General features: G+C 48.1%; 1 protein-coding gene across 3 annotated transcripts in view; it reads left to right on the top strand.

Moving 5' to 3' along the window:
* Positions 1-20451, top strand: part of LOC111852194 (roundabout homolog 2-like) — a 102827-nt gene that overhangs the window by 44847 nt on the left and 37529 nt on the right. The window lies entirely within an intron of this gene.

Genomic DNA, 20451 nt, shown 5'->3' with positions numbered 1-20451 from the left:
TCCCCTCCTGCCCCCCCCCCCCAGTATTTCATTTGGCTTCATTTGCGCCGCCCCCCCCCCCCCAAAAAAAAAAAGAAATAGACCTTTGCATTTAAATTATTAACCCCCCCCCCCCAATATGAAACTCTCTCCTATGTATGCTCTTGGGTCTACTTCTCCTTTAACAGGGGAGGTTCTTATGGGTTGGAAGAAAAATTCATATTGTGGGATACATTCCCGGGCAGAATTCACAAGGCAGATTAGCGTTCAGCAAAGCAAGGCAATGTCATCCGGTTACCTGGGCTGCACACCTGTGTGTGTTTACGTCTCGGCATCCAGGAAGTGCAGGTGAGGCTGGCGTTAGGCGGTAGAAGCCGCTTGTAACCCAGGGATTTCTGCATTACGATCTGGATGATGAGATTGCGGCCCAATCCAGATTACGTGATTCCGGACAGTGGAAGGACGCACAATGTCACGGGAGCTGGATTATTGTCCTCTTTTCTACGGCCTTCTACCTATGATCCATACATTTATTGCGAGGCGTCTGGTGATGTCAGTCAGGATCCAGGGACATGCTAGAGAGCATGAACAAGAACATGGCCTCTATTGCCTCAGCAGGAAAGTGCTGGTAGGGGCGGAGCTAGTTGCTATGGCAATGCCACGGTGCCTGCTCCGGCAGCCCTGCAGCACCATGCTAAGAGCACCGCGGTGACGGCACAGCCAGCGCCGTGCCGGGCCTGTTAACACTCGGCTAGGGGGTGTGATTCAGTCTGGTGCCCAGTGGTGCACTAATGAGGCAAACTGTGTTGTTGTGGGTGTTTGCGTGTGTGTGCTTACATGCGTGTGTGTGTGTGTGTTGTGATGGTACCGTCGCCATTGGCGACGCCATGGGTCTGGCCTGGCCACATGAAAAGGCCAAAGCCCTCCACCCAGAACTGCAAGCCCCCACCGGAGAGCCTGGCTTTTACAGCCTCGATGACATCAGCAGCCCCGCATTCCACCATTTACTGTGCAGCAAAACACCAGTTGCGGCCAGTTCAGCATGTCTTAAATAGCGCAGGCTCTGCCATAACCCTACAATTATATGAGTCTGTCAGTCTGGAGCTCTGATTTGCAATCAGCTTGACCTTCATCGCTGCCTTTTCCCATGATGCATCTAATTTGAGTACAAAGTAACGCCGCCTTTATCTGAGACATGCTTTTTCTTTGCGGATCCTGATTGCTGTCTTTCCCGCATGAGCAATGACCTCTGTCCACCGTTGTCGAATCGTCAGACTGCTGTCAGAAATCAAACAGGAAGCACACATTGCCGTAGACAGGAAGTGCAGGTGCGGCTAACCATTAGCATGCTAGCTCAGCAGCTCAGACTTGGGGTGTGCCCTGCACAGCAATGCTGAATACAGTGGTACCTCGGTTCTCGAACTTAATCCGTTCTGGACTCCGGCTCGAATCCTAAAAAGTTCGAGTTCTAATCGAATTTTTCCCATAAGAAATAATGGAAAACCAATTAATTGGTTCCTGGCCCCCCAAAATTACACCTAAATATGTTTTTCTTTTTTCTTTTTTAGCATTTAAACACAAAATGAACAGGATAAAACAAGAAGAGCATTTTTTTCTTAATGGCTTCCAAAATGATAAAGATCTTATCCCAACATTACCCCTATCCTGCCCCGATCGTCCGCTCCTTCCGTGTGCCACGCCCCCTCGTTAACCTTGTGTGGGATCCCCATGTGATCAGCTGTTTCTGGTTGTTGCCATTAGTCCTCTGTATTAAGTCCGCGTTTCAGTTTGTTTCCCCAGTCCGGTCATTGGGTGCGTTCGACTTGCTTACAGCGCTGGCTTAAAGCAACGCATTCTGATCCTGACGCAATGCATTACGGTTAGATGCATTGCGACCTCTCACCTGGCTGCACAAACTGGAACCGCCTCCGTGACGACATACCTTTGCCCTTATTGGCTGAAGAGTTTAGTTACACGCATGACGTTTGTATCCCAGGCAGTTCTGATGCGTAATCTGCTTTTTCTCTCGAATATCACGTAAAGCAGTGAGAACTGGTTTTCAGTTAATTTACCTGGTAAAATAAAGTTTAAATAAATGACATAAATGCTCTAATAGTACATGTAAGTTAGTGGTTTATTTATTGTTAGTCACTGTAATGTTGCGCTGCTTTATTTGGTTAATCGTCCAGTCTGTGAAGAAGGCATTCAAGTAAGAATTGCATTGCAGTATGACTCATTTCCTGGCACGTACAATTTATATTAGGTCAGCGTTCACGGTTCGACTTCTGATATTCAGATCGAGTTCTAGGTGAAACAAGAAATTCGAGTTCTAGTGAGTTCGAGAACTGAGGTACCACTGTATGTAGCATCGGCAGTTAAGGCACGGGAGTAGTACCAAGGTCCAGCCCCCTTCCTCTTCCCACCTCTCAGAGAGACCACCCAGGCTTTCCAGAACTACCTCTACCTCCCACCACAGCGGGGTGACTGAGCGGGCAGAAATAGATGATTACATTGCATCTCTCTCCCGGTGGAAAAATTGAAGGAGACATTAGCTTCTCTTCATTAGCTCTGCGTGGCACAGAGAGACACTCAAACTGCCGCTTTAAAAAGCGCCTGGTCTGCCGTTGCCGTGTTCCGTCAGCCCTCGCTGCCTGTCTCTCAGCTGCTCTGTTCCGTGTTTCACATGCAGCTTCATCATCTCCAGTGGTCTGCGTTCTGCATTCCGAGTTCCGTGTTCCGCAAGAGGGCCGTTTCTTTTCCCCGGAGGCGCCGGGAGCTAATTAGTGAAAATTCAGCCTTCATGAAAAAATTACACTTTAATTTACTCCACACAAATAATGACTCTGAAATATATTATTATTATTCTTTTTTACCGTCATGCAATTGGATGGCTTATTTGTCTAACTGACTAATGAATTTGTTTTTCTATTATTTCACAGCTCTATGCAGTCCCTTATGAACTGTAAATAAGGTTAATGGAAATTTAACAGTGGGATGTTTTAAAGGAACTTGCACATCATGGCTGGACTCAAGCAGAGTATTTACATGATTTGCACCCTGTTTCGAAAAATATACACATGTAGTGCATTTAGGGAATTACCCCATCAAGCTTAGATGCATGTGAGCTAAGCATTATTGTGTCTTGGTTTGCTTATGTCCATGTGTCCTAGGCAATTCAGCTTTAACCCATCTATTTAAATCACCATGTCACCAGCAGATATGATTACAGTCCATCCAGTGCAATGAGGGCTATCATCTTGAGGTTTATCCCATCCTGTTGAAATCTCTGTCCTGCGGTAGCGGAGTTATAGCCCACCCAGTACGTTCTTGCGCTATTCAGATTTATCACATGCGGTTTAAATACCTCTGTTCTACTCTGGAATTTCTTTAGCCCATCCAGTTGAAATCTCCCTGCCCCACCGTGGCACAGCGGTAGCCCACCCAGTTTAAATCCCTACATGTTATTAGCGTGTTGTAGTGGGGGGGGGGGGGGTTGTAGGAGTCGTGCATGGAAACGTATGTGTTTGTTGGAGAAGAGCCATCTCAGATTCCGAGCGAGGCATTCCTAATGAATAATGGAGAACTGGGTGGGGGAGTCATGCTATGGGGGGGGGGGGTTAAATTCATGAGGGGGGGTCTTAGTGCTTCACTGAAGCGACTTTAAGCTAGACCAGCCATCCATGTGCTCTCTGGCTCCTTATCTGTAAGGAATTCAGTTGAGCTTGAGGGAAAGACCCCCTCATTTGGGAGTCTCCTGTATTTACATGTGTGTGTGTGTGTGTGTGTGTGAGTGTGTGTGTGTGTGTGTGGGGAGGATGTTGTCATGGTAGCAGATACATCGGCGTGTGCTTTTCAGCAGTCGGTCCCCAGCGCCCCTGAATGCCGTTAGAACCCTGTGCTTTGTCTCGGGAGGAGCCAGTGGGTGGGCATCCTGCTGCTTGCTGACCTCTCCTGTCCCCCCCCCCACAGCCCGAGCTGCTGGCAAGGGGCTCACGGGCTCGGAGAGCCACGGAGGACTCTGGGACAGATCAGAGGGGAGACACGCTGGCCTGGGTCGTCCACAGCGGGGCGCTCTGCTCAGGAAGCCGCCCGCCTCAGGCTCTGCCACCCGATTTTTTATCTCTCCTCCTGCCATCTCTCCATCCTTTGCACTCCCTTTCTTTTGATTACTGCGATACCCAGTGTGTCTTCGCCCGTGATTCCCCCCCAGATGTCCCCCCGTCACTTTTTTCCATTTCATTATTCTTCGCTCACGTTCCCTTCCCTGTCTGCGGCTGTGATGCCACAGGGCCGACAGAATCCTCACAGCTCCCTCCACCTCCCTCCACCTTGCCTCTTTGATCTCTCCCCCCCCCCCATCCTGTGCCTCTATAGGCAGAGAGGTGTTTGACAGTGGCCATGCTTGGGTAATTAGAGCTCGTTACGGAGGAGTGTCGCGCTAACGAACACACCTGCTGTGCAGCTGTCCCTCCCCAGGTCCTAGATGAGCCCCCCCCCCCCCCTGCACAGTTTCACTGTCGCCTGCGTTGCCACGGCAATGACTCCCTGAGCACCACCCTGGTGACCTCACGCAGCAAAGAGGGGGCGCTCTCAGGTTAGGGGGCCGCCACGTTCTGCCCCGCCGTACTTAGAGGTCAGGGTGCTCCTCTAATGCTGGTCGCACTTTATTCATTTTTGCGACTTCAGCTAAAGGACAGTGATTGTAATGGAGGTGCAACGATACACTGTGGAAACATTAAGAGAAAAGCATTTTCCCATTTATTTACTTCTGTATTTCTCATTGGCATTCATAGGGTTAATTTGGTATAGATGGTGGCGGACAGTCATGCCCTGGATTGTAGAACATTCTTTGACAGGCGCGGCGGGTTTGGGCCGGTGACGGCCTGTGGATGAGTTTTGTGTTGTGTTGGGGGGAGGGGTGGGCTTACTGGGATTCATCCCCACCTCCCACTGCTGGATCTGTCTGCAGTGAAAGCTGGCAGAATGTTAAAGAGATTCCCCCCCTGCCCCTCTGCCAGGCAGTCTCAGAGGGCACCCTTGCTCCCCCCCCCCCCCCCGGTGTCCATAGCAACAGGGACCGAGGACCGGGTGGAGTGGGGATTTGCGGGACTCCCTCACAGTCTGTCACTTGTACCCCACTTGGCGGGCCTTCAGTGGGGTGAGGGGGAGGAGGAGGCTTTTTAGCCTTTTTAGTTTGCTCCCCCCCCACCAACAAAATCCAGCAGAGGACAGAAAGAGAGCGAAGGTTTGGAGATACTGTCCCTGATTCTGGAAACTAAGTCACCTGGATAACTTGGCTATTAACAGTGACAGCACCCCCACCTCCCCACCAGCGACTCCCCCAGGTGTGGAGAACGGAGCATCAACTATGACAGTCCCACCCCTCCCCATCAGCCCACTTCAGACACATCTGGTCCGTGGATCGACTCCGGAGGGCTCTGGGAGGTACGGACCAATGGGAAGTGTTTATCTGTGATTAGTGCAGATTGGATAAACTAATCCTGCAGAATAAGCGGCTTCGCGAGGCTCAGTGGCCTTCCCGGCGGGGAGTGGGGAGGAGGGGGGAGGACGGATAATACCCCCAAAACTCCCTGTTGGCCACCTGCTAATGTGCACACTGTAATATTTCCGGATTAGTGAATTGACTACGATGTTGCTATTTGCTGGCCATTTCTTTTGTGAGTGCTGCATTGAATTCTGGGAGCGGTCACGTGACCAGTCTTCTTGGCCGATCCAGTCTGGTTTTTATTTTCCTGGCTCCAGGTAAAGTATGAACGGGCACAAAATGGGGCACCCCCAGTGTGAGGTCCTTCCTCTTTTTTGGCAATCGAGGCGTTTCAGTTGGATGGGGGCTTGACACCGCGGCGCAGAAACGGGCGCCTGCCGCGTGGAGAAAGACGGGAGCGATTGTGGGGGGTAGTGATGAAAAAGGCCTCGTTTTCACTCACGCAGATGAATATGCAGGAATCGCCCGTGGGTGGTGATCCGTGACCGCTGTGTGCGTAGAATGTGCCGCAGCCTGATTACACACACATGCGCACGCTAATGCACACGCGCACACTCATGTACGCACACGCCGGCACACGCAGCCCGAAAGGGGTGCTAAATCCCTCCAATTACCGCATGCAAATACTCTGCTTTGTCCCCCTCGTTATCTTCCTGGCGATGGTTAAGCGGCTACTTCTTGAAGAGATGGAGAGAGGGCTGTGTGGCGAGAGTGGAGGTGGTGTGTAGCCACAGTGACAAAGGGGAGTCGGTGGGGGGGTGGCTCTGTGGTGGGGATGGAGGTAGCTGGGGTGACGTTGTTTCAGTGGAGGAAGCGTGGTGTAGATCAGGGTTCCCCGATCAATCCACACAATCAATCCTCTGCCCTCCCCTATTGAGAAATTTTATCATCAACACCCCCGTGACCCTTGGCTTTGTGTTGCTGATGGAATTTGACCCTCAGGGAAAAACATAATTGGAGGCCCTCTTTGTAGATACAGCGGCACAGGCCCATAGCCAAAAATTGATTTTGTGGGGGTTCCCCTTGGTAGAATTTGCTGACCAAGTGGTAGAAGCAAATGTCGGGGGGGGGGAGGGGCGCAAGGTTCAAACCAGTAATTTTACTGTGTGGCAAGTGTAGAGCTGGTTTGGGTGTTTAAGTGTGATCTGGGATTTTCACCATGGTAAAAACAAAATCGTGGTTATGCGGTTATCAGTCCTGGTTCTGTTTGGCTTCCGTGGCGAAGCCGGTTTGTTTGAAGTGTCCTAAATCATCCACCAGCTCGCAGACAGCCACGCCCCTGCACTTCCTCTCCTCATTGATTGGCTTTGATCGGCATTCCTGATAATTACCGACTTGTTAATGAAGTGCCGGATCCCCTAGACTGCGATTTGTTGCTGGACGCTCGGCGGGAGAGATGCCTTCACGACGATTGCACGTTGAACGGTGTAACACACTGATATTGCTGCACGCCACTTCAACGAATTAGTGGAACAAGATTAGCGGGAATTAGCCGTTCGATAAGTTGTGTGTTCAAAGATTTATCCTAATTAATTAGTATGAATGCTAATCGGAGTGGCGCGTTTGTTTGGGCAACGCAGGCGCATTATACATCCAAGGCTTGGACTCTGAAGCACATGCACTCATGCAGGTTCTTGTGCGACAACAAAATTCCTGTGTTTCTGGAAGTGTTAGGATTGAAAATATCTAAAAACACCAAAAGGAAATCAGCGTTGCTCAAATGTTAAGGCAGATTCAAGCCGTCTTGTTATGCTGCTGGACAGTGTTAGGCAGGTGCTGTCCCTGGCCTTACTCCACATAATCTGGGTTATTCGCAGCTTTTCCTGTCTTCTTTAAGACACTAACAAGCTCTGTACTGGGGAAACAGCTCAATCAGTTCAATTAGAGAAATAATTAGCTTTGTAGGGTGTGTGAGAATTCTGGTAGGATGAAAAGGCTGTGAAAATGAGGAGGGAGCAGCTTGGATAATTAAGGACATAAGCCCCTCCCACCAGTGCTCTAGTGTCACCCTCTGCCCTGCCTGATGCTTCTGATGATGTGTAGGCCAGGCCAGGGGCCCCACGGTGAATGAGGGGGTTGACACTCTAGGGCGCCACCTGGTGGTGAAATTCTCACTTCTCTTTCCCCCAGGATTCCAGCTCAGTGTTTCTGGGTGACAGGAAGTTATACCAGGCCTTAAACAACTGCAAACTGTCAGAGTGACATACTGTAGGGAAGCACATATTCCTTTTTACGGCTGGTATTTACATTTTATTTATATTGATGATGCTTTTATCCAAAGGGGTTGGGGGCCTTGCTCAAGTGCCCAGCACTGAAATCATTTTGCTAACTTTGGGTTTTGAACCAGCAACCTTCTGATCACAGGCACCAACCTGCTGAGCCACACACCAAGTAACTGAGCTTTACTGAAGAAGTTTGCAAACTCGAATCAGTTACAGGAGGAGAACAGCCTTCTATCTGCCCCCGGTCCTTTGATGCTTGCTGGCAGTCCCCAGGCACGTAAACATCAGCGAGATGACAGAAGGTACGATAAAAGATTAAAAGACGAGCGGCACGTCAGCTCCAGTATAAATCACCACATTTCCAACGGTGGGAATTATAGAGCCAGAATAGAAGCGTGATTTATAAAATACGCCTGCACGGTGACCCAAATATTAGGATGTGTACTCAAGAGCAGCATCGCCGTTTGCCAGCAGGCTGAGGTGGGAGGTCTGGACGAACAGGGTCAGATCCCACATGAGAGCTGGCTGCTGTACTCCCCTAAGAAAGCTACAGAGCATAAACTGTAAATACAGATCTGTTTGCATGAGTGAAATTGTATGTTTTACATATTTCATATTGTGCATTCGACAACACAATTGAATGTTCTGTGGGTAAATGGATGTTCTGTGAAATATGACTATTGATGGGGTGAGGCTGAGTCTTGCTCCTTTGCAGGTTCTGCTCAAAGCGAGAGGCTCCGTTCCCCAGGCTTGCTTCTGTACCCCCTCGAGCGCGGCGGGGCTGTTACGCGGGGGGATAATGGCGTATCCGTAGGGGGCGGCTTGCCTCACAGCCTTGCTCCCGCTGTACATCAGTGCTGATCGTCGCTGACAGTTTTAGGGCGTTGGCACGTGACTGTATTTATTTATTCAGGTACATCCCACTGCGCCTGCCCCTCCATCCTCTGCCTCTCTCTGTCACTGTCCCTCAGTCTCTCTCTCAGCCTCTGTGTCTGTCTCCTTCGCAATCTCTCTGTCTTTCACTGCCCCGTCTGCCCTGTTCTCTGTCCTTGTTCTTCTCTCCTCTATCTCCTCCATCTCTCTCCTTCACTGCCTCCTCTGCCTTTATCTCTTCCTCTATCTCTCCATCTCTCTCCTTCACTACCCCCTCTGCCTCTCTCTCTTCCTCTATCTCCCCCATTTCTCTCCTTCACTGCCCCTTCTGCCTCTCTCTTCCCATCTCTCTCCTTCACTGCCCCCTCTGCCTCTCTCTTCCTCTATCTCTCCATCTCTCTCCTTCACTACCCCCTCTGCCTCTCTCTCTTCCTCTATCTCCCCCATTTCTCTCCTTCACTGCCCCCTCTGCCTCTCTCTCTTCCTCTATCTCCCCATCTCTCTCCTTCACTGCCCCTTCTGCCTCTCTCTTCCTCTATCTCTCCATCTCTCTCTTTCACTGCCCCCCTGCCTCTCTCTCTTCCTCTATCTTCCCCATCTCTCTCCTTCACTGCCCCTCTGCCTCTCTCTCTTCCTCTCTCTCCCCATCTTTCTCCTTCACTGCCCCCTCTGCCTCTCTCTCTTCCTCTCTCTCCCCATCTCTCTTTCACTGCCCCCTCTGCCTCTCTCTCTTACTCTGTCTCCCCCGTCTTTCTCCTTCACTGCTCCCTCTATTTCTCTGTTTCTCCCTCTCAATCCCCGCTGTTCCCACCCTCTCTTTACTCAGCTGAAACGTGTTTTATAGGCATGAGTGCAGGCATAAAATAGGATGTAAATAGTGTTGATAAACGGCGCTGTGTAAGAGACGCATGGGGCGCAGTTGCGGCCTCATGTCTCCAGGGTTATGGGTTTGGCTCTGGATGTGCTTGTGTGTGTGTGGATTGTGTTCATATTACATTGTGGGGACTAAATCCCCACAAAAATCTGTGAATGCAATCAAAAAACTGAAAATGGCAAAAGTCTTGTATTTTGTATGATTACTTATGGTTAAGGTTAGGGCTGGGTAGGGGTTAAGGTCATCATGTTGGGATTAGAGTTTTCCCCATACTGTAGAAATGAATGGAGAGTCTCTACAAAGACATAACTACAAACATCTGTGTGTGTGTCTTAGGTGTGTTTTGTGTGGGGGTGTGTGTGGTTGTGTAGTGGAAATGGCCCAGTTCGACCTCGTTGCTTTCACTCTTTACCCCACACTCGAACAGTTCGAGAAGTGCCGTAAGGACGATCTGCTGGGAATAGCAGAGTTCTTCAATGTTTTGGTCCCCGCTGAAGCCTCTAAGCGGGTTATAAAGCAAGTGTTGCAGGACGAGCTAATTCGGCAGGGTATCCTACCTGAGTTGGGGGAGTCACCGAGTGTTGCATCCAGTCCAGTCCAGGTGTCCACTGAGGTGGAAGCCAGCGGCGTTGATCTGGGGACAGGGATCCGCATGGATCTCGGTGATCCTTGCTCAGCCAGGGAGGACCTGCTGCTTACAATTTGGCTTAGGAGCTGGAGTTGGAGATAAAAAGGCAGGAGTACCAGGCTCAGCTACTCCGTGTCTGGGCTGTGGAGATCGAGGCTGATAAGGAGGTGGCATTACGTAGAATGAGCATGGCTGAACAAAAGCCTGAGCCTCTTCCGCGGAAGGTACGCTCACCGAGTGCGACCCCTCAAGCCGGCCTGCCCGCCCATGACCGAACTGGTGCACTAGACGCTCCTTGATCTAGCCTTCGTTCTCCCTCAGGTTCACCAGTCTCCAAGGAAATTCGAGTTGGAAATTCAGGTTTTGATGTTAGCCACCATATCGGTCTCGTTCCTGTGTTTAGGGAGAATGAGGTGGATGCCTATTTTTCCATTTTTGAGAGGATCGCTACGACATTGAACTGGCCTAGACATCTGTGGTCACTGCTGCTGCAGTGCAAGTTAGTGGGTAAGGCGCAAGAAGTGTGTTCAGCTCTGGCGTTAGCGCAGAGTCTGGATTATGACATCGTTAAAGCTACTGTGTTACGGGCGTATGAGTTAGTACCTGAGGCTTACCGGCAGAATTTCCAGAAGCTGAGTAAAACCGCCAGCCAAACCCACGTTGAGTTTGCTCGCCATTAAGCTCTGCTGTTTGATAAATGGTGTCTCTGACTTTGATCAGTTTAAGGAGTTGTTGTTATTAGAGGAATTTCCGGATCGGGTCGTGGTGTATTTAAATGAACAAAAGGTTCTGTCTCTGTCTGAGGCTGCCACCCTTGCTGATGAGTTTGTATTGACCCCCAACCCCTCTGCCTCGTAGACTTGGTCCCCGTCCTGTGACACCTTCTCCGTCGTCCGCTTCGTCTCCACCACCTGTGGAGAAAAGAGAATGTTTCTATTGTCATGAGGTGGGTCACCTCATCTCAGTTTAGACTAGAAAGGTGCAGATCGCTGCTCGCATTGACGGTACTTCGCCGTCACCTTATGCTGTGGATCCTGCCTTTCAACCCTTTGTGTTTTCCGGTTCGGTTTCGCTTAGTGACACTGACGTACGACACCCGGTGACTATCCTGCGGGATACGGGTGCTGCCCAGTCATTCCTTGTGGAAGGTGTTGTTCCACTCTGTGACACGACCCATTGTGGCACTGACGTGTTAGTGCAAGGCACTGGACCGCTGTTCCCCTACACACCGTATATTTGTGTACTCCTGACTTTTCGGGATTTGTACGGGTTGCGCTCCAGACTTGCCTACCCGTTCCGGGAATTTCATTTATTCTAGGGAATGACATCGCGGGGGAAAGAGTTGTTCCTCTGCTTGAAGTCGTTCCCGAACCACTGCTTAGAACAGATGATGTTGCTGTGGAACATCCCAAGGTGTTTTCGGCCTGTGTGCTAACCCGTGCCCAACGACGTAAACTCGCGGACATTGACCTGGCGGTCCTGACTCCCCTCCAGCTACTTCTTCATTGTGCGATTTTGACACCCCTGTTGCTCGTCCTGTTATTGATCCCCCTGAAGTTCCCTCCACGACGGAAGTCCTGGTTAAGGCTCAAGAAGCTGATCTCTCCCTGGAGTCCTGTCGTGCCGCCGCTGTCGAGAAGTCCGACTCAAAGAACCACCCCACTGCGTACGTTTTCTGCGACCGCGTTCTAATGCGTAAAGTACCCTCTCCAGAACTTGACACCTCATCACCTTCGGTTATTCGCAGGTGGTTTCTGTTTTTTTTGGTTCTCAATTCTTTTGTTTTTGGGTGCTTTAATTGTATGAATTTTGATTGTGATTGCGAACACCTGCCGGGTTCGCTCTTGTGTGGGGGGGTGTTACGCGCCGTAAGAGTTTGCAGGAGGTCCTGGCAGATTCCCCGGACTTCCCGCCCTCGTCGCCATTTGCCGGCTGCATCTTGGCTCTGCCTCCACAACCAGACCCCGCCCATGGCTCCTCCGATGCGCCGCTTGTCATTTCCGGGTCTTGCGAAGAAAAGGCTGCAGCTTGCACACCTAAGGAGCTCTGCTCATTGTTTGTGATTATTGGTTTGCTTATTGGTTTTGGTTATTCGTGTATGACAGTTTTGGTTTTGGTTTTCGATTTTCACTTTGCCCTTTCCTGTACTTCTGCCCTGATCTGTTGTTTTTCTGGTTTGACCCCTTTGCTTGTTTTCGACGACTCTTTGCCTTCTCCCTTTTCGTATGTTTGCTGTGTGTGTGTTCGTACCAGGTGTGTAAGGAGCCTTTTTGTTTTTGCGATTCGTGGCGATTTATTGTTGGTTTGGTTAGGGAGCTAGTTTGTAGTATTGTTGTTTTGTTTATGACGTGTGTGGAGTTTGCATGTTCTCCCCGTGTCGTCGTGGGGTTTCCTCTGGGTACTCCGGTTTCCCCCCACAGTCAAAGATATGCTGAGGCTAATTGCCGTTGCTAAATTGCCCTTAGGTGTGCATGTGTGAGTGAATGGTGTGTGAGTGTGCCCTGTGATGGGCTGGCCCCCCATCCAGGGTTGTTCCCTGCCTCATGCCCATTGCTTCCGGGATAGGCTCCGGACCCCCCGCAACCCAGTAGGATAAGCGGGTTGGACAATGGATGGATGGATTAGTTTAGATTGGGTTTGTTCAATAGCGGTGTTTTGTTTGTTGTTTTGGCCTTGTCACTCCCGAAGTCTGTTACACCTGGTGTTTGTGAAAGTGTTTGTGAAAAATAAAAAAAAAAAAAAAAAAGATCCCTCTTGTTTCCTGTGTTCCCTTTCCCTTATTCCCCGCTTGTCTCGTCTTCCCCTCTCCCTTTCCCTTACCCCCTAGGCTGGGGATCGTAACAGTAGCAATGAGCCAAAACATTATGACCACCCCCACATGATGTAAATAATGTTAAAAACAGGTCTGGGATATATTAGATGGTAAACTAACATTCGTTACTCATAGTCTACATGTCAAATGCCATAGAAATGAGTGACTTTCATACAGTAAGGACCAAATCCTTATGGTCAGACGACTGCGTCAAAGCTGCACTGAAATGGCCAGACGTACGTACAGTATGCGGTACTCACGGTTAGCCCACTGTAAGCGGTCCGAGGAGGGAACCACTGTGAACTGCAGACATGGTACTGGCTGGCCAAGACTCGTCAATGTGAGATATGCAGGCTGTCTCATCTGGTATGTACCAACAGAAGAGGTACGTGGCACAAATCGCAGATAATTTTAATGATGGTCACAGGAGTAATGTGTCACGACTGCAGTGCAGAGAGCTCTGAGTACTGAATCCTGAATAAAAATAAACTTGTGTATTACTGAAGTCATAATTCATGTCACTTTTTCATAGTTTGCCAAATGCGAGCTGAAGGGTTTGCTTGTAACAGTCTCAGAGCGGGTTTGCCTCAGAGTTTGCAAACGGATAGCATGGCTGCCGTCCCAGTCTGCCCATGTGACGGCACTGCCGGCAGCCCAGTCTGCCCAGCAGAGCGGCGGCGTGCCGCTCGCTTAGCCCCTACTTGGCGCTTCTCTCCGTCTCCGGCGGCGGCCAGACGCCTCCTTCGCCAGCACGCGCATCCCGTCCAGAGTCGCTCAGTGCGCGATTACAGCTCAGGATCCGGGCTGTGTAATCCAGCCTTCCAGATGGGACTTTTTCCATTTGTTTTCTTATTTGCTCCATGTTAATTTGTTATAAAATGTTGCTGATCCGAGACCCGCCCCCCCCTTCTGTCTTTGGCACGAAACACACTCGGGAAGTATTTCCAAAGCAAACAAATGTGCTCAGACAGCAAAACAAATTAATAATGCGGTAATAATGAAAATATCAAGACTCACTGATAGCTTATTTTCAGTGGTGGTATTTTAAATTCCACATTGTGTATACTGAAGATACTACCGTATAAATGTAGATTTTTCTGTTTATCTCACACACATGTATACAGCCATGGAAAAAATTAAGAGAGCACTATACTGTACAGTATATATTAAAACAAATCTGCATTTTTAAATCCTGGTTTAATCCTGGTTCTGCTGGTAAAAGGCTACACTGAGCGGCAGGCTGCTTCCAGGCTCAACATTTCTAAGACAGCAGTACAGAAGACACTGGGAATGACCAAAAACCAGCCAGGCTTTCTAATGCAAGAGATGACCGTCAACTTATCTGGTACTGCGTCATAAATTAGAGGATGACCTCAAGTGACCTTCAAAATGACCGGCAAACATTTAGTGGTGTGAAGTGCACTGCTAGGACAGTTTATAACAGGCTCCTAGAAGCAGGACTGAAGACCCATAAAGTAAGGAAGAAGCCCTTCATCAATGAGAATCAGGGAAAAAGCAGGCTGCAGTTTGCAATGTGTGTGTGTGTGTATATATATTTATATATATATATATATATATATATATATATACATACACAGTAGTATGCAAAAGTTTGGGGACCCCTCGATAAATAACATATTTTGGTCATTTTTTAATTGAAAAGACATAAACACAGTCTCTGTAGGAAATGGAAAAAATGCACAATATTTTCACCAAACATTGATGCATAGTTACTTTTTATGTCATAAATTGAACAAAGGAATTGAACAAAAATTAAAACATTATTATGGCACTCTGCAAAAGTTTGGGCACCCTAAGAGTTCCAAAGTCTCAGATTCTTTTTACAAGGTTTCAGACCTTAACCAGCTCGTTAGATCTGATGCATGGCAACAGCTGTCATTAGTAAATGTCAGCTGGTGCCAATTTCAAAGCTTTACAAATACACTGAGTCTTCAAACCTTGTGCACACACTTGTGGACACTCAACAACCATGGGTTCCTCTAAGCAGCTGTGTAAGACTCTGAAAATGAAAGTTATTGATGCCCGTAATGGAAGAGAAGGCTACACGAAGATAGCAAAGCATTGTCAGCTTGCAGTTTCCACAGTAAGAAATGTAATTAAGAGATGGCAGTTCAGGGGAACTGTGGAGGTCAAGATGAGATCTGGAAGACCAAGACAACTCTCGGAGAGACCTGCTCGTATGCTGGTCAGAAAGACAAATCAAAACCCCCATTTGACTGCAAAAAAACTGCAGGAACATTTAGCAGACTCAGGAGTGGTGGTGCACCGTTCCACAAGACTTTCATGAAAGAGTCAGCAGAAGAATCTTATCTGCGTCCCCATCATAAAATCCAACGTCAGAAATATGCAACAGAACATCTACAGAAGCCTGATGCGTTTTGCAAACAAGTGCTGTGGACTGATGAAGTTAAAATATAATCTTTGGCCACAATCAGCAAAGGCATGTTTGGAGAAAAAAAGGAGCAGCTTGCCAACTATTAAGCATTGGGGTGGATCTATCGTGCTTTGCGGTTGTGTTGCAGCCAGTGACACAGGAAACATTGCACGGGTGGAGGGAAGAATGGATTCCACTAAATACTAGCAAATTCTGGAAGCAAACATCACACCATCAGTAAAAAAGCTGAAGCTGATAAGAGGATGGCTTCTACAACAGGACAATGACCCTAAACATACCTCGAAATCCACCATGGACTACCTCAAGAGACGCAAGCTGGAGGTTTTGGAATGGCCATCACAGTCTCCTGATTTAAACATCATTGAAATTTTGTGGGTAGACCTTAAAAGAGCTGTGCATGCAAGACGACCAAAGAATATTACAGAACTAGAAGCCTTTTGCAAGGACGTATGGGAGAAAATCCCAAGTACAAGAACTGAAAGACTTTTAGCTGGCTATAAAAAGTGTTTGCAAGCTGTGATATCTGCCAGAGGAGGTGTTACTAAGTACTGATTATGTAGGGTGCCCAAACTTTTGCAGAGTGCCACAATAATGTTTTTATTTTTTATCTTTGTTCAATTTATGACATAAAAAGTAACTATGCATCAATTTTGCTGTGTTTACATCTTTTCCATTAAAAATGACCAAAATATGTTATTTATTGAGGGGTGCCCAAACTGTCGCATACTACTGTAGACACACACCCATAAATTGAGGAATAGGTGAAACTAAAATTGAGCAGTGGTCTCTCATTTTTTTCGACGGCTGTATATTGTACAGCTATTTCCAATACATACTGTTTCTAATACTATGTGTTCTGAGCACTTGTACTTTGTGCAGTGACAATACAATTGAATCTAATCTAATCTAGTGCATGTGTTTACATTTTTAGAATCAGGCAGCATTTGTGTCTCTCTCCTTTGCATCATGTCTTAATGTCCATACCTGGGGGGGGGGGGGGCAGGTACAATTTAACCTTGAGGTGCAGTTTTATGCTGAGAAAGGGTTTAATCTCAAAGGCACAGGTGCAAAATGTGTTTGCGTATGGATGTGCATACAGGCAGTCCCCAGGTCACAAACGAGATCTGTTCCCTAAGTCGAAATTTTAGGTAAACCAGAACAGGCACATACAGTTTTCACTTAACGTCAGTTAGGTAAAGTACATAAAAATAATATAGTAATAATAAAAGTAATTCCATACAGTAGTGTACCTTATGTAATATGTCTTTAAAATGCGTAAATGTTTGTTCAAGCTGATGCTGACACCTGTGTTGATTCGATGTTTATCTAGCAATAGCGACATAATCAAAATGGTTCTGGTTATATAGCTTACATAGCTCTTTCACAAAACCTTCTTAACACTACGTCGTTTGTAAGTTCGGTCTTTTAACACAGAACTTACAAACAATGTAGCATTAAGAAGGTTTCGGGAAATTCACCCCTGTTAAATACTGCATGAAGTCCTCGCTAATGCAATGGAGCCGATGAACCGCTAAAGCCATGCAATTTTTTTTTTTTATCAGCGGCAAATTTTTTGTATTATGGACTCTATAGCAGTCCGTTCATAAGTACTAGCTGTCCGTAAGTCGGACGTTCTTAACTCGGGGACTGCTTGTATTGGGTGGGAGGTGTTTGGGTAGTTTGTTTGAACATATGGTCAGATGTGTCTTCAGTGATGTCTGACTGTGTGACATAGGAGTAAAGGATCCTTTATGTGCAGTATGTGGGTGTGGAAATGCAGTACTGTGCAAAAATCGAAGCCCACAAAAGAAAATTGTTTATATGTTTTAACTGATATTTATGTTGGTAAAGAAACTACAAGTTTTTGTCTGCTGAAGCGAGTAAGCTTTTCAAAACCTCTCCAAAAGTCATCATAGCATTTGCAGTAACCATCCAATATACCCGTGGATTTGTTGACTCAATCACTAGCTCACTATGTTTGGCTAATCAATACTTCAACAAGTCATTTAACTAATGGAATGGCTGGGGTGCCCCTGCAGAGGGATTCTGGGAACTATACAGATGAATAAGTTCAAGCTTTATCATTGATAGCCTAAGACTTGTGCGTGATACTGTATGTTTGTGTTGGCATGCCCATGTTGCTAAAGAGGTGTTTGACAGGTGTTTGACAATCAGAGGAGAACTTATCTAAGGGTACACAAGTCAAACAGCAAAGGCACTGCTCTCTCAGAGGTCCTCCTGCAAATCTTTTTAATGGATGAATAAATGAATGTTGCATTTATATAGCTCTTTTCAAGACACCCAAAGAGCTTTATAGAACCAATGGAGAGCCACTTAAACCACCACCGTTGTGCAGCCCCCACCTGGGTGATGCGACGGCCGTCATTCTACGCCAATATGCTCACCACACAGTAGCTAAGGTGGTGACGGGGCAGGAGAGAATTCACCAGTTAGATATAGGGGATGATTAGGAGGCCTGATTTGAAAGGAGCACAGTGAGTAGTTTTAGCCAGGACATTGGGGTACCACCCCTACTCTTTCAAAAAATGCCCAGGGATGATTTATGACCCCAGAGAGTAAGGGCCTTGGTTCTCTGTCTCATCCCAGGGCGGTGTTATTTTTACAGTACAGTGTCCCTGTTACTCATATATTCTGACTGTAGTTCATGTTGTCAGCTGTCCATGCGAGGTCCTGCCAATTTAAAATAGAAAAACATTAAATGCACTACATCCCTTGAAATTTGGTCTGATCTCCCCTGCCAGAAAACAGCCAATAGGGTGTGACCTCCTCTTTTCTGTAAAACCGCCAACCAGGATTTGACCTCCAGTTCCTTGTAAAACAGCCAATCAGGATATGACCTCCACTTCCCTGTAAATCAGCCAATCGGATGTGACCTCCACTTCCTCATAAAACAGCCAATAGGGTGTGACCTCCACTTCTCTGTATAATAACCTCTATACCTTCAACCCCTGGAAGGAGTAGGTGGGGTGCCATTTGATCTTTGGAAAATGGCAGTTTTTTCTATATGGTCACTATTGTCATCTATGCATAGAACTTTTCTTGGCTGAAATTCTAGTGGCTCTAAGCTAGGAGACACATGTCCATTTTTAGCTGCCCAGTCCTTAGCCACACCCTTCTTACCTCTGTGCTAAAAGACCCTTTGCTGCTGCGTTCTCGACCGACAGCGAGCAGCTGGCATTCGTGAAGCCCCTGGAAGGATCTGCCGCTTGGCACATCACGGTCGATTCGGCTTGAGCTTCGCCTGTCGGCTAACTGGAGCGTGTTAACGGTGCAGACAAAGGAATGTGCGTTAATTAGACCTGCTCCAAAGGTAGCGGCATGCTGCTCTGAGGAGACACATGATCTCATCCTGTCCCGAGCTCTTTAGAAACCTCATAATTTGTCCTCCTTGTTTTCTTCTCGTTTGATACAAACCAAAAACATGGTTTCAATGTTTTGGTGTAAGGCTTTTATTTTGAAAGGTGACATCTGGTTGATAGCATGTGGACTTTTATTTTGAAGGGTGACGCATATGGCTGGTGCCAGAATGTGTTCCCATCCCCCTTGGGGGCGCAGACGGACTATGGTCACTCCCTGTCCGTTATCACAAACTATGGTCCAGAAGTATTTGCAGTCGTATTTGTCATTAACACCTTTATAGATGCTCATTTTCCACTGCTCCGTCAGGGGTCAGGGGTCATCATCAGCTTTTCCCACCATTGGCATTTACTGGGCTTTTTATTCATCTCTCCATCTGGATCGTCCTCTGGTGGATCACGCCAAAGAGCTCTGGGACAGTTTGCCTTTGCGAGGTTTGGCTGCTTATGCCTGAAACCATGAATGATAAAGAGGAGGATTGAAATTTCAGGAATCGGGGAAGGAGAGAGAAGAAGTTGGAACCTCAATACCTGAGACTCTTGGGGGTCCCATGTACTTTCTCCCCCATCCCTACCCCCCCCCCCCCCCCCTTGCTAAGTGTATTAAATTGAGAGGCCAAGCCTGTTTAATTGTCGGCAGCAAACACCTTTAAAATGGAGGTGAAGATCCATGCCTTCATGCACAAAGACGCGAGCGGCGGAGAGCAGCAGTCTTAGCCGCTCACTGCGCACACAGGTTTTCAGCTGGCCTGGCTGCTTATCCGCTTGATTAAACGGATTATTACGCTAACTGAGCTGACACGGCCGTCCCTGTTGGAGTTAGTTGGTTAAAGAGGCCTAGTAAGACCACCCACGGCAGCAGTCCAACCCTGGGGTGGGGGGGTGGTTGCAGCACCGCCAAAATTGCTGCTTTTATCACTGTTTCCTCCCCAGAACCCATCAGCCCTGCTCTCAGTTGGTTTGTGAGAGATCACTTTTAGCCAAGTCTGATATAATGTGTGCATCGTGGAAGACACTGCTGTTGTTCCTGTCTCCAGCAGGGGGTGCTGTGCTTCAGGGCTCTGCACACCTGTCTCAGAAATCCACAGGGGTCTTGCCTGTTCTGCGTTGATTGGGGTCCTCAGCGCAGGATAAATGTACCCCTTGCAGGGTGTATAAGTATTCCTTTAACTGCTAGGTGGGGTTGCGATGCCGTGTCAAGTTATTTTTTTCTCCTCCTCTTGGCCATAGGTTTCCTCCTGTCATCTTGCTGTCTCTCACTTCTCCGTTCTTGAAAGAAATCAACACTCCCACCTAGGTAGATAGAGCGCTCTGGGACCTGTTAGGCTTTCACGCTATGCCGCTGGGAATTATGGGAAGAAGTTGTGTTATTCTACCTTCATTACCGTTCCTCCAGCTGCCCGTCACTGGCCTTTTCAGGAGACAGTCCCAGTGGCCGTCAGACTGTTACAGGCCACTTGCCAAGCCGGCAGACGGAAGTCGGGTGACGTCCTGCAACCTTCCGGCAAACGTCATGAAGGGAAACTGAAGGGTGAAACGTCCGTAGCCACCCCAGGGATGGGGTGCCGTGTGCGCGTGGCAGGGAGATGTCCCTGGGGGCTTCAGGCTCTCCATAGAAACCAGCATCATGGCATCTCTGCTCCCACGAGCCTCAGGAAAAAAAAGCCCAATTACGCTTCACAGCTGGCTGCCATGCGCTGCCCCGTTCAGACAGACTGGCGGAGTGAGAGCCGGGGAGAGACGTTTAGCAGATGATTTCAGTCG

Source organism: Paramormyrops kingsleyae, chromosome 18 (assembly GCF_048594095.1).
Source record: "Paramormyrops kingsleyae isolate MSU_618 chromosome 18, PKINGS_0.4, whole genome shotgun sequence".
Taxonomy (NCBI): Eukaryota; Metazoa; Chordata; class Actinopteri; order Osteoglossiformes; family Mormyridae; genus Paramormyrops; species Paramormyrops kingsleyae.
This window is presented reverse-complemented; position numbering and strand designations above follow the sequence as displayed.